Here is a 12,771-nt window from a genome sequence, read left to right on the forward strand (position 1 = left end):
GGCCATCCCGATGGACTCCATGAGAAGCTGAAGGAGACTCAAGCCTTTCACACTCCCTGCCTTGCGCTCATGTGGCGCAGAGGGTCTTCCCTCTGCAGTGACAAATCATGGCTTTTGGAGCCTCTCAGGAGTCCAGAGTCCTTGCAACCTACAAAAGCAGCAATATTTCCCAACTTCCAAACAAGAAGGGGCAAGTGCATGCCTTTGCTTTCATTTCAAGGCCCATCTTTCATGGAAGTAAAAGATCTGTTGTGTATTTGGCCAGGCAAGATGACCCCTTGTCCTTCAGCTCACTCTCCAAATCTTAGAAAAATATTGCGTATAAATGGACACCTTCTAGGGTTAAAGCACTTTCACAACACAACCTTATATTTTCGGGCCGACAGCTAAACCATTGCCTTTGGCAGGCAAGGAGCATCTTGTTATGCTCCTACAGATCAGCCAGAGGAGGCTGAGAAATACAAGACTGTCCTTGGGACACAGCTGGTCAACGGCTGAGCTGGCAGGAGAACTGATGTCTTCTGATTCCAAGTTTGAGGTGTTTTCTAAGTACTACATTGACTTCTGGTAGCAAACAGAATGAAAGTTATTGTGCTACCATAAATGATTTTTATTTGCCACCGAGTAGCCTATTTCACAATAAACTTTTATTATTTTTAAACTATTTTTTAAACTATTTCTTATTGTTGAGAGTATTACAGATGTCTCCCCCCTTTCTTCTCCATTGGCCTCTCCCACCCCACTCCCACCCCACTGCCAGGCCCTCCACACAGTATTGTTTGTCCGTGGGTTATGCGTATAAGTTCCTTGGTTAATCTCTCCCTGCCCCCCTCCCCCTCTGAAATATATTGGTCTGTTGCATGTTTCAAAGTCTCTGGATCTGTTTTGTTCATCAGTTTATTTTGTTCATTAGAGTCCACATATGAAGGAGATCATGTGATGCTTGTCTTTCTCTGCCTGGCTTATTTCACCCAGCATAATACTCTCCAGGTCCCTCCATGCTGTCTCAAAGGGTACGAGATCCTTCTTTTTTATAGCTGCATAGTATTTCATGCTGTAAATGTACCACAGTCTTTTTAAATTTTTTTTTTAATTTTTGATATTATTTTTAATTTTTTTGTTCCAAATATGACAGATGTCCCTTTTCTCCCCATTGACCCATTCCACTCTGCCCCAGCCCCCTCCCCCGTCCCTCTCCCCACCATTGTCCGTGTCCTTGGGTTGTGCATATATGCGTATAAGTTCTTCGGTTACTCTCTCCCCTCCACCCACCCGCCCTCCTCCTTCCCTCTGAGGTTCGTCAGCCTGATGCACCACAGTCTTTGAGCCACTCATCTGCTCATGGGCACTTGGGCTGTTTCCAGATCTCAGCTATTGTAAATAGTGCTGCTATGGACATAGGGGAGCATATATTCTTTCTGATTAGTGTTTCAGGATTCTTAGGATATATTCCTGGAAGTGGAATCACTGGGTCAAAAGGCAGCTCCATTTCTAATTTTTTGAGGAAACTCCACACTGTTTCCCATAGCGGCTGCCCCAGTCTGCATTCCCCCCAGCAGTGCACTAGGTCCCCTTTCCCCACAGCCTCGCCAGCACTTGCTGTTTGTTGATTTACTGAATGCAGCCTTTCTGGCAGGCGTGAGGTGGTACCTCATTGTATTTTAATTTGCATCTTTCTCATAAGTGACGCTGAGCATTTTTTCATATGTCTCTTAGCCATCTGTATGTCTTCTTTGGATAAGCGTCTATATAGGTCCTCTTCGCATTTTTAATTGAGTTGTTAGTCTTCCTTTTGTTGAGCTGTATGAGTACTTTATATATGTTGGAAATTAACCCTTTTCAGATGTATCATTGGCAAATATGTTCTCCCATGCAGTGGGCTCCCTTTTCAATTTGAGGCTGCTTGCTTTTGCTGTGCAGAAGCTTTTTAGTTTGATGTAGTCCCATTTATTTATTTCTTCCTTTGTTTTTCTTGCCCTAGGCGATACATCTGTGAAAATTCTACTATGTGAGATGTTTGATATTTTGCTGCCTATATTTTCTTTTAGGATTTTCATGGTTACCTTTTTAATTTAAGTCTTTTTTTTTTTTTTAATAAATATATCTTTATTGATTTCAGAGAGAGGAAAGGAGAGGGAGAGAGAGATAGAAACATCAATGATGAGAGAGTCATTGATCAACTGCAGCCCGCAACCTGGGCACGTGCACTGACCGGGAATCAAACCCGGATCTCCTGGATCCTAGGTCGACGCTCAACCGCTGAGCCACGACCGGCCGGGCTTTAATTTAAGTCTTTTATCCATTTTGAGTATATTCTTGTGTATGGTGTAAGTTGGTGGTCTAGTTTCCTTTTTTGCGTGTACTTGTCCAATTATCCCAACACTGTTTATTGAAGAGACTGTCTTTACTCCCTTGTATGTTCTTGCCTCCCTTGTCAAATATTAATTGACCATAATGGTGTGGGTGGGTTCCTGGGTTCTCTGTTCTGGCCCACTGATCTATATGCCTGTTCTTGTGCCTGGACCAGGCTGTTTTGATTACAGTGGCTTTGTAGCATAGTTTCATATCCAGTATTGTGATCCCTCCAACTTTGTTTTTCTTTCTCAAGATTGCTGCAGCTATTGGTAACTATTTTTTTAAATCCTCACCTGAGGATATGATTTCATGGTTATTGGAGGAAAAGGAAAGGAGAGAGAGAAACATTGATGTGAGAGGGAAATATCGATCAGTTGCTTCCCGTATGCACCCTGACTAGGATTGAACCCACAACCTGGATATGTCCTGACTGAAATCGAACCTTTCTGTGTATGGGACAATGCTCCAACCAACTGAGCCACCCTGGCCAGGGCCACAATAAACTTTTATTTATCTACACATTTGAATAACAAAGACAATAATGCTTTTAGACCTTTTTTAGTTAAACCCTTTGAATATATGAAGAAAACAAAGGATACTCTCTTGAGAAAATATACAGAGATAGCCTCACAATCAATTTTAGAAGTTTGTGCACCTGGGACCTCCAGTTAAAAAGTAATGGATGGATAACTGAACTCTTCAAATTAACCAGGTCTTCACTTTACAAGTCACCTTCTAGAGTCTCTTCTGCCAAATATTTTTGAAACCAGGATTGGCCAATTTCTCAGTTGCCTTTCATTACCTCCCCTACCACCGTGCGTGTGTGTGTGTGTGTGTGTGTGTACGAGTGTTGGTGAGCAGTCAACACATCCCAGGTGGAAAGGGAGAGGGTGTGCAGGAGACATTCAGGGCCTGGATGCCCACTGGCCAGAAATCACTTCTGGGAAATTCTGAGTGGGCAACGCATTAAATCTCAGAGGGGGGTTGAAGGCTACTGCATTGAGAACAGAGTGTCTACGTCCCGACGTTTCAGTCTCCTGCAGAGCATAGGGAATAAGTGCCTCTAAGCCAGGTGCCAAGTTCAAATCCTAATTCAACAACTTCCTGGTTTGTGTGGCCAGGAACAAGTTGTCCCTTTTGGGGTTCAGTTTCCTCACCTGTGCAGTGGGGTAGTATGGTACCAGAGTGCGACGAAGGACACAGCGAGGCAGCTGCCACTATTCCTTCAGCAACCAGGCGAGGCCTGACCTTGAGCTTCACTCATCAGCTGTGTTTGTGGTCCTTCTGGGGGTGAAACATCCAAGTTTGCATTTCCTCCCACTTTAGTTGGCATACGTCCCCCCAGATTGGGTCAGGTAAAGAACATTTCATCAACAAAGGGCCTGTCTTCTTTGCAAGCACTGCACTATCCCCTTCTTAGCCCCCACTAGTGGTTTATTTGCTCTGTCTGCCGGCTGCTGAGATCTCCCAGAATTTCAATGCCACTCCTCTTGGGGGATGGCCCTTGGCTAGGACTATACTGCCTTCTTATCTACAAGCATTGGCATAAAGACATACCAAAGCAACGGATAAAAGTAGGTGCAAACAGGGCAAGACGTGGGTGAGAACAAGACTTCTCAAAGCCCAAGGGGACCATTTGATATCTTTTGAGTGCTAAGCCATGTGAATGCATTTCCTGTTGACAAAAATGAAATTAAATTTAAAACAATGAGTGGCCCATGGTCTCAAAGGTCCATGGTCAACTCAGAAAAGAAGGCTCGTGTGTTGGTATGTGATGAATTTGGGGGGCGGCTGACAGCACTGCTGGTCTGTATTGGAGGGCACTGGGGGACAAAGATGGCTGTTTGGTGTCAGCATGGGAAGACCTCAGCTGCCTGGAAGGAGCCTGGGCTTATTCCAAAGGCTCTCTGATGCAATTAAAGGGTTTTGAGTAAATAACTGAACCTATCAGAGTTGCATTTTCATTTTCCCATTCAAATATTTCCTGTGTGCCTAAGACATATAGACTCCGAGCCAGGTGCTGCGGGTGCTGACATGAACACTGCTCAACACCCACAACCCAGGCTCTGGCATTCCCCTGGGGAAAGAGGCTCGTACACAAACAATTAGGGGCAATGTGCTGAGGGCAGCCCTAGAATTCAGTCAGGTAACAGGAAACAGGCTCAGTGCATCCATTTTTATGGGGAGACAGAGGCACGGGAGAGTCCCCAGAGAAGTCAAGATGCTTAAATAAAAGGCAGAAATGTGAATGGTTAGTGTCTGGGGTGCATAGGAGGGCAGAGACCTGGAGGAAGAAGTTCAGGTAGCAGGTGACTAAAGCATTGAGAAAAGGCTGCTATGAGCTGGAGTGATGGCGATTCCAGCAGGAAAGAAAAGTATCAGTGACAACAGAATAGACAGGATTGGGGATGCTGGTGGTGAGGGGAGGAGAGGGTTAGGGGATATGGAGAGAGAAGGAAAGGATGGTCATGAGATGAGCAGAGCCAGGAGAATGAGGAAGTCTTCCTCCTGGGCCCAGGACAAATGTGGCCCTGTGGAGGTGGTGGTGGTAGAAGTGATGGTGGTGGCGATGGTGGTGGTGGGTGGGAGCAGCAGGCTGTTGTAAATGCAGAATAAAGGCTCTAGAAGGAGGTATCAGCTGGGGACCTGATATTGGGACCTCAGTGAGCACGTCCTTGGCTTTGGGGAACCCTCACTCATTAGCAGCTGGGTAAAGCCCTGGAAGGCAGGAAAAGAGAGAGTAGGCAGTGCTCATGACTCACAGCTAAAGGAGGCAGAAGTGATTCTGCCCATAGACCTCACCCGTCAGACCCAGGGAGTCCTCGACAGGGTGTCCTCCTGCCTTTGTTTCCCTCTCATCCTCTGGCCCCTCCTCTCGTTCATATCCTCAAAGTGCCCCTTGGCTTTCCAATGGCTGCTGCCAATACTGCACGTGCTGGTGTGGGAAAGGGGGAGAGCAGGGAGGGGAACATCATGAAAGTTAACTCAGAAGAGTTTTTAAAAATGAGGCTCTGTTGCTCTTTAGGGGTAAATATATTGGAGGCCGCTGAAGCTTTTGTGCCCCCACATCAGCAGTCATTAACTGTGGGATGCCCTGGGGTGGGGGTATCTCCTGGGGCTGTCAACTCTGGACAATGGAAAGAGAGCTCAACTGTGAGCTGTTGGCGTCAACACTCCCAGCAGGGGGATGAGAGTCTCAGACCTGGACGGAGGTGTGGAATGGGGCCCCGAGCAGCACCCACTATAGTAAGTGCCTGGCCACACAATAAAGAGGCCAGAAGACGACTAACGCTCTCTGCCTAGATTAATAAAGTACGAATAACATATAGCCTTTTAAAAAATAGAATATGCCCCTTCACCAAAATCTTGAGGCACTTTAGGGAATGGGGGAAAGTTAAAAATGTGGGGCAACCCAAGAAAGATACGCATTTGTGGGAAAATGGTAATTGAAGGTAGGGTAGGAGAGTCACAGCCTCACTCCACCAGGGGCACCCGTCACAGCAGGGGCCTGTGCAGGGAGGGGAGACAGTCCCTGAACACCAAGCCTGAGCCTTGGTTCCCAAAGTATGAGGCCCATTCCCTAAGGGAGCCCCTGGTGCTTCCTGGAGAAGCAAGAACGTGTTCAAAAGACAAGGAAGGAAAAGGCTCTATTCAGGACAAAAAAGCAAGGAAGAAAGTACACAAGTGAAAGATCTTATCTGACAAAAGGAGTGCTTGCTGCTACAGCAGGGAGCGCCAGGGCAGGCCCGTGGATCCTGTTAGTGCTGGGCCAGCGTTTCAAGAAGAGTCGGCTCCAATAGGAAAACTTGGGGCTGACTATTGATGCCTTTCTTCTCAGCTTTCTCAACCAGGAGAGTTTACAGCTGCCACTAGACACCCCTGTCACTCACCTTTTGTTGGCAGTCGATCCTGTCTCCCCATGATTGTCACTTCAGAGTCTTGATCCCAGCCCAGGGCAGTACCTCAGAAACACTACAGAAAATGGTAAGCAAACAGAAACTCAGGAAAATTCTTCTTCTCAGGACATAACTTTATAAAGCTTGATTTATAAGTATTTTGATGAGTAAATCACCCACGGCATGTCTAACAGATGTTCTAGGAAAGAGACAGAAATTAAAATGTATTAGTATCTTAAAATATGGAGAAATAGTACAACAAGAATGAGGGCTACTGATTAACCACCTCCCGTTTTTAAGCGTTGTTTTAAGAATGGTTAGGCCCCCTAATCCTTACTAGAACCCCATCTGGTAGGTGAGCCCACTGAGGCTCAATAAGATTAGGTCTCAAAGAAGTGGTAGAGCCTGGCTTCCAACCCAAGAATTTAGAGCTAATAAAAAGCCTACACTTGTCAGTATTATACTTTCCTGTAGCCAGGTCATTTTCTGAGTTGGAGGTGCATGAGCGCTTTCTTGGACCTGTAGACACTGAGCCTTAAAGAGAATGTGCGGACCTCTGTGTGCCAACTCCACCATGAACACACGTCCTCGCCATGGGTAGTGGCTCCAACCAGGTGTGATCATAAATTCCTCTCTCCTTCCCCTCAGCTTAAATATTAGAGACAGAGGAAAGCTCTAAAGACTCAGTGAGACTGGAGAGTGGCTGAAGTAAGTCCCATTCCCTCTGTGATAAAAGGCAGCGTGAACACGGCCCAAAACGACAACGGGCCTCAAGCCTGGACAAACCGCCGTCAAACCCCACCGAAGGCTCCTTGTCCGATGAAAGCTCTGCCGTAAGCCAAGCCCAAGCCCAAGCCAAGCCCAAGCCAAGTTCACGGCCCGTCTTCCAGAGTTACCTATGCCCCAGCTTAAAGAGAAACTAAGATGAAAGTGCCAGATTCGTTCTGCCCGAACCAGGGGGCTGACATTGCAAACACATGTCCCGCACATGCAAAGGCCAGTCTGCGCAGCCCCACTGGGGGGTGTTTTGTGAAGAGTAATTTACGGAACAGAGATTAAACTAAGCAGAGTCCCCCCTCAGCCGGAGGTGTTATTACAAAAACTGAAGCGGACAGCCCCGCTCACGCTGCCCGGTCGGGGAACACGTCTCTCGCTGTCGTCCTGTCAAGAAGCGATGTTCCCAAGGCGAGTATTTCCCAGGCGGGCAAACATTAGCTCGGTTATCCACTTTGCCGACGTCTCGATACTTGGAAACCCTGTCAAAACTCATTTTCTCAGCACGTCCGTTTGCAAAGCCTGCAGGCCCGTAGCCATGCTCAGCATCTGCTTTTGCCTTGTTACGACCCTATAACCTTTAAGCTTCTGGCTGTTGCTGAGAAACACTGCGTCACTTTCAGGGCATTTTAGGTTTTAGTGTTGTTGCTGTTATTATTATTGATTTTCATATAACTTTAAAGTAGTTTAACATTGATTGTGAACATTGTATAAACAGTATAATCTTAGTAAAGTAGATGATCATAAATTTTTTTTACAAGATTGATGCAATTTCTAAAATATACATTTTAAGATCTCCTCAAGAGGTGCCCATGGAAGATTTAAAAACATAAACAAGCCCTAAAAACCCCACATGAATTAATATATTTGCATGGAACAGACTGAGGGATCTCAGAGGGAAGCCGGGGAGGAGGGAGTGGGTGGGGAGAGATTAATCAAAGAACTTATATGTTTACAAGCATAACCCATGGACACAGACATTGGTGCGGGGAAGGCCTGGGGGTGGGATGGATGCGGGGTGGAGGGGATCAGTGGGGATAAAAAGGGGACATCTGTAATATTCTCAACAATAAAGATAAAGAAACTTAAAAACAAACAAAAACATGGAAAAACCAGGGTCAAAGTATAAGGTGAAAAAGACAACATTGGGCAAAGAAGTTAAGATCAAGACAAGAATAAACATCAATGTTTTTCCCATAACACAAATATAGCTTATTTTTGCCCTGCCTCATTCTCACACACACACACCATACAATAATGTGTTATTGTGTAAAACAGTGTAATGTCAAATACAGCGTTAATCGATAATAATAATAACAAAGAATTAATATATTTGTTTTCTTGGTCTTGGTCATCACTTAGAGACAGAATTTTATAGCTAAAAAAGGTCTTAAAAAGCTATACTTTAAAAGTCAAGGACATAAAGGTCCTGCAGCAAGAGACTAGCCCTGATTTTCCTGAAACTTGTTTCAGAATGAAATGCAGTTCGTATTTTGGAATATGCATACACTTATAAGACAATAAAAATCGAATCAAATAAAGCAATCTGAAGCTTAACGTTTCTTACCAAGGCAAGGCTAATAAGAATGAAAAGGAGGAGTTTTGTCTTCATTGGTTTCTGAGACTTTAAAGAGGAAGGCGAAGCATTTTCTTTCTTTCTCTTACTTCCCTCTCCCCCTCTCCTACGTACCCTTCCCCGCCAGGATTCTTGAATTTCTATCTTTATCACAAGCCAGTGATCGGAAGGGCTAGCAGCTCCGAGAGCTAAAATGCATCACTAGCACAGCCAATGTGAAGAAATTGCCTCCTCCAAGGTGCATGGCAATCAAATACTGTTACAGCGGCATTAATCATAAAAATAGCGATCAATGCCTATTGATTGGGGGATGTCTTCTGCTATTTTACAAGTTAGAGAACAGTGTTATCTAACGAGGTGGAAAGTCCAGTTCAACTCCCACCCCCTCAGACTCTGCAGTGACTCTGATTCCCCCGCTGAGCAGCCTTCACGATCCATTGTCACCTTTCCAGCGCCGAGTGGCTGAGCCAATCGCCATCTCCCCTCTGGCCCCGCCCCCAGGCCACTGTGCAGATGGTTCCACTTAACCAGAAGGCGGTGATCACCTGTGCCCGGGCCGGGGGACAGAGGGGTCTTGTTTGAAAAGACAGCAAACCAAGGGCAGCAACTGGAGGCTGAGAAGACAGCGTTCACCCTTTTCGGCTGTTTCCAACAGGGTGAAAGTGACATAGTGTAAAAATGCACAGGAAAGGCACTGAAGAAGCGGACTTAAGTGTGCGTGTGTGTCATGTTAAGGTGTCCACAGAAGTGAGTGAGGCCAATCAGTCCTGCTTGCATCCCTGAAAATAGTTGCAAAGCAGGGAGCATTGCATTACATCATCCCTGCACTAAATCAGTCTCGAACTTTAATGCACATTCGAGTCACGCGGGCAGCTCTTAAAATCCAGGTGCCCGGGCTGCATCCGGACAAATTCAGTCAGAAGCTCTGGGGCTTCCACACCCCTGCCCGCCTGAGTCCAAAGTGCAGCCACCTGGAGAAACGGTGTCTTCAAGAACCTTTTGCATCAGCAGGACTCGCTGGATGGTCCGTATCCAAAGGCATAAAAACTGAACGTGGGTCCTAGCTGGCTGTGCAGTTGGTTTACTGCAGCGACGGGGACGCTCCCTCGGTCCACAGCGGTGATGCGGGTCTTTCCCTGCATACACTCTGCAGACCCTGCCTAATATTTTCCATACTGGGCAATGAGATCACAAACTCCAAAACACTAAATCAAAACCGGAGGCACTACGGGTCTTCAATAAAACTCCATAGCTCATTCACAAGGGGGAGGGGGGGGGAGAAAATTAAAACCATCACCAAGCTGCGGACATGCTATACATACACGTCTAAGTGGCAGGCTTTGGGACACTGCAGCTATTAAAGAGAAGACATCAAGCAATAATTAGTTAAAAGTGACTGACTAGACTGGCAGTAAAACGTTACCCACGAGTAAAAATCTACTTGCTCCTGAAGGAAAGCTCATAAAAAACACTTGATTTCTGACAAGGAAACCAATTTAAGTGGCACTGCAGGGAGAAATAACATAGAGCTATACTATGAGAAATTAAACGAACATAAAGGAGATCCTGCTTTGAGGAGGATATTCAGTTCTAGTGGGTTTCAAGACTTCTGAGGTGACACTAAATAAACACCACCGCCCCCCCCCCCCAGCCCTGGGACAAAGCCTCTATTCCAAAATAGCAATGTTTACAAATTGTATGCTGGATAAAAAAAATAGAGAGTCATTAGCTTCTAATTATGAATGATAATGTTAAGCCTGCTGGGTAACCGAAGAGGGGCCAGTACCCTGGCTCCACTGTCTGCTGGTGGGAGGGGGAGTTTGAAACAGCCCACCAGCAGCTTTGAGTGTTCTTTTGTGCCCAATGTATTATTATAACAATCATTCTGCAAACCTCACAATTACCCTGTTTCTAGCGCTTGAATGATGTTTTTGTTGTGTGTGTGCTGAAGGTTGGAGAGAACTGATCTTTAATAAGAAATCAAACAAATCCAGGTAACCCAAGACTGGCTGGGCATTGTCTTTAATTCCAGAAAAAGGGCTATCCAGGTGTCCTTCAGTTTCCATGTCCTCGATCCATTCACCAGGCTCCATGTCCATGGAGGGTCAAAATTTCGAAAGCGTTCAAGGGCAGCAAGCTGGTTCCAATTAGACTTGACAGTGTGGATACCTGACACATGTCACTATTTGCAGCAGAGCAAGTCTGATCCACGGGGGCATCCCTTAGGCAGCAAGACCTGTGTCCACTGTTGTCCTTGCGAATCGTCTTATAAGGTAGCCACGCCATCACCCCCTTGGTTCCTTTAGAAAATACCACTTCTATCCTTTGAACCCCTGTGGCTACCCTTAGATGGCTCCTTTTCCAAGTAGCCAGGCCCCGTATAGGAGATATGGCCCCATGAATATTTTTAAGTTTCCCCAATATTTCCATTTTAATATTGCTGTTTAAACTCTTAGCTCTGTTGCATGAACATTTTTGAGAGCTCATTGTAAAGGTGGAATTTTGACCAGTGCCCCAAGCCCTTTGCAGCCTTCTATGTTGATGTGTTGAGATGAAATAGATCTAATTAGACAGTATAGGTCATTTTCTATAAGACAAAATTTGTCATGCCCATTGCCAGGGACAGGAGGGCTACGTAAGAGCAATAAAGGAAACTCTGGATTTTGCCCTCAGTGAGAATATACTTTCGAGAATGACAAGGACACCACTCCTTCAGGAGGCTCCAAGAAACCATTCCTACAAAAAGCCCCCCCCCAAAGGCACTGGCTTCCTGTAGTTATTTTTACCACACAAATGCCACATTTTAAATGTTCTACTCCAAAAGGAATGTTGTAAACATTCCTGTAGTCAGGTCCCTGCATTGCAGGGTAGAAAGTACCTTAGATCTCTGTCCGCGATGCTCAGTTGCCCCGTTTATTACTAGTGGGGGTTTCTCCGCAAATCTGCTTTCTTTCCCCTCCCACACCTTTTGCCTCTAAACGAACTCCGGGAACTGTTTTGTTATCCACGCAGAAAATATCCATCTATTCTTGCTTATCCATTTCACGTTAGGAAAAAGAAAACATTTTCTTTGCTTCCCTTTCCCTGCATTTCCGAGGACGTTCTCTGGGGTCAGCAGCCAATGCGGCGGGGGATGGACGCTCCACCGCGCCCCTGAGACCTGATCCGCTTTGGATAATAAACATTTCCAGGTTAGCAGATAAAACGCAAGGCTGGGTGAAGAACTTCAGGCCCACCATGGTCCCAAGCAGTCGGAGAAGCCTAGGACGCTGTTTCACGCTCTTGGGGGCCTGGGGAGTATGTGTGTCCCAATCTGGAGCGGCAGGTGCAGGGGCCAACGCCCCCACCTCCCTTCTCTGCGAGGCCACTTGGTGGGGACGACATATGGTCCCGGAGCTCACCAGCCGCCCTCGGAGGGGCCAGTTTAGCTTTGAGTACTCCAATTTCTTCCTCCCCACACCCCTCACCCCTGCGGGCACTCCGGGTTGGGGGGTGTCGTTACCTCGGATCACTTTGGGGTTTCAGGAGAGCTAGTTCTCTGTGCTACCCTGATCTGGGCCAGCTCTCCCAACCCTTGTCTCCTTGCACCCAGCCACTCCTTACTGCTCTTTTTAAGTGTGGCGAGAAGGGTCTCCTTTTGCAAAACTGTGTGTGTGGGGAGGGGTGCAATGGAACCTGGTGCACAAAGTGCGTTTGTAGCCCACGTTACTGTTTCAAAACGGTAAAGGTAAAAATAAAACTAAGAGATGCGGTTTATCTTTGCTTTCCAACCACAAGACTCACTGCACAGTGCTCTTAAAATCGTAACAAAAGCGCGCAGCCTGAGCTGAGCCACGACACAGGCTGGCACCTGGCGGGCTCTCCAGGCCCCTGGAGCGGCCGTCGGGAAGGAGCCAGGATCCTGACCTTGCTCAGCAGGCGGGAGGCCGGTGGGTACCGGCCTTGGTCGTTAGTGGGGCCCAGGCTAGGCCCCTGTGTTTCCTCCCTCCCAGCCGCTGAACCAAAACGCCCAGCCCCAGACGGCGGTGGCTCTTTGTGCCCCACGGAGGGACCGGCATTTGGGACGAACTTCCATGTGCTTGTTTAGGTTTCTCCTGAAGACCCTGACATGCACGGGTACCCGGGACACCCTGGCCTATTGCGACGGGCACCTTTTGTTTGCACCCAAAT

The sequence above is a fragment of the Miniopterus schreibersii genome (genome assembly GCF_964146895.1).
Source record: "Miniopterus schreibersii genome assembly, chromosome: 10".
In the NCBI taxonomy this organism is placed as follows: Eukaryota; Metazoa; Chordata; class Mammalia; order Chiroptera; family Miniopteridae; genus Miniopterus; species Miniopterus schreibersii.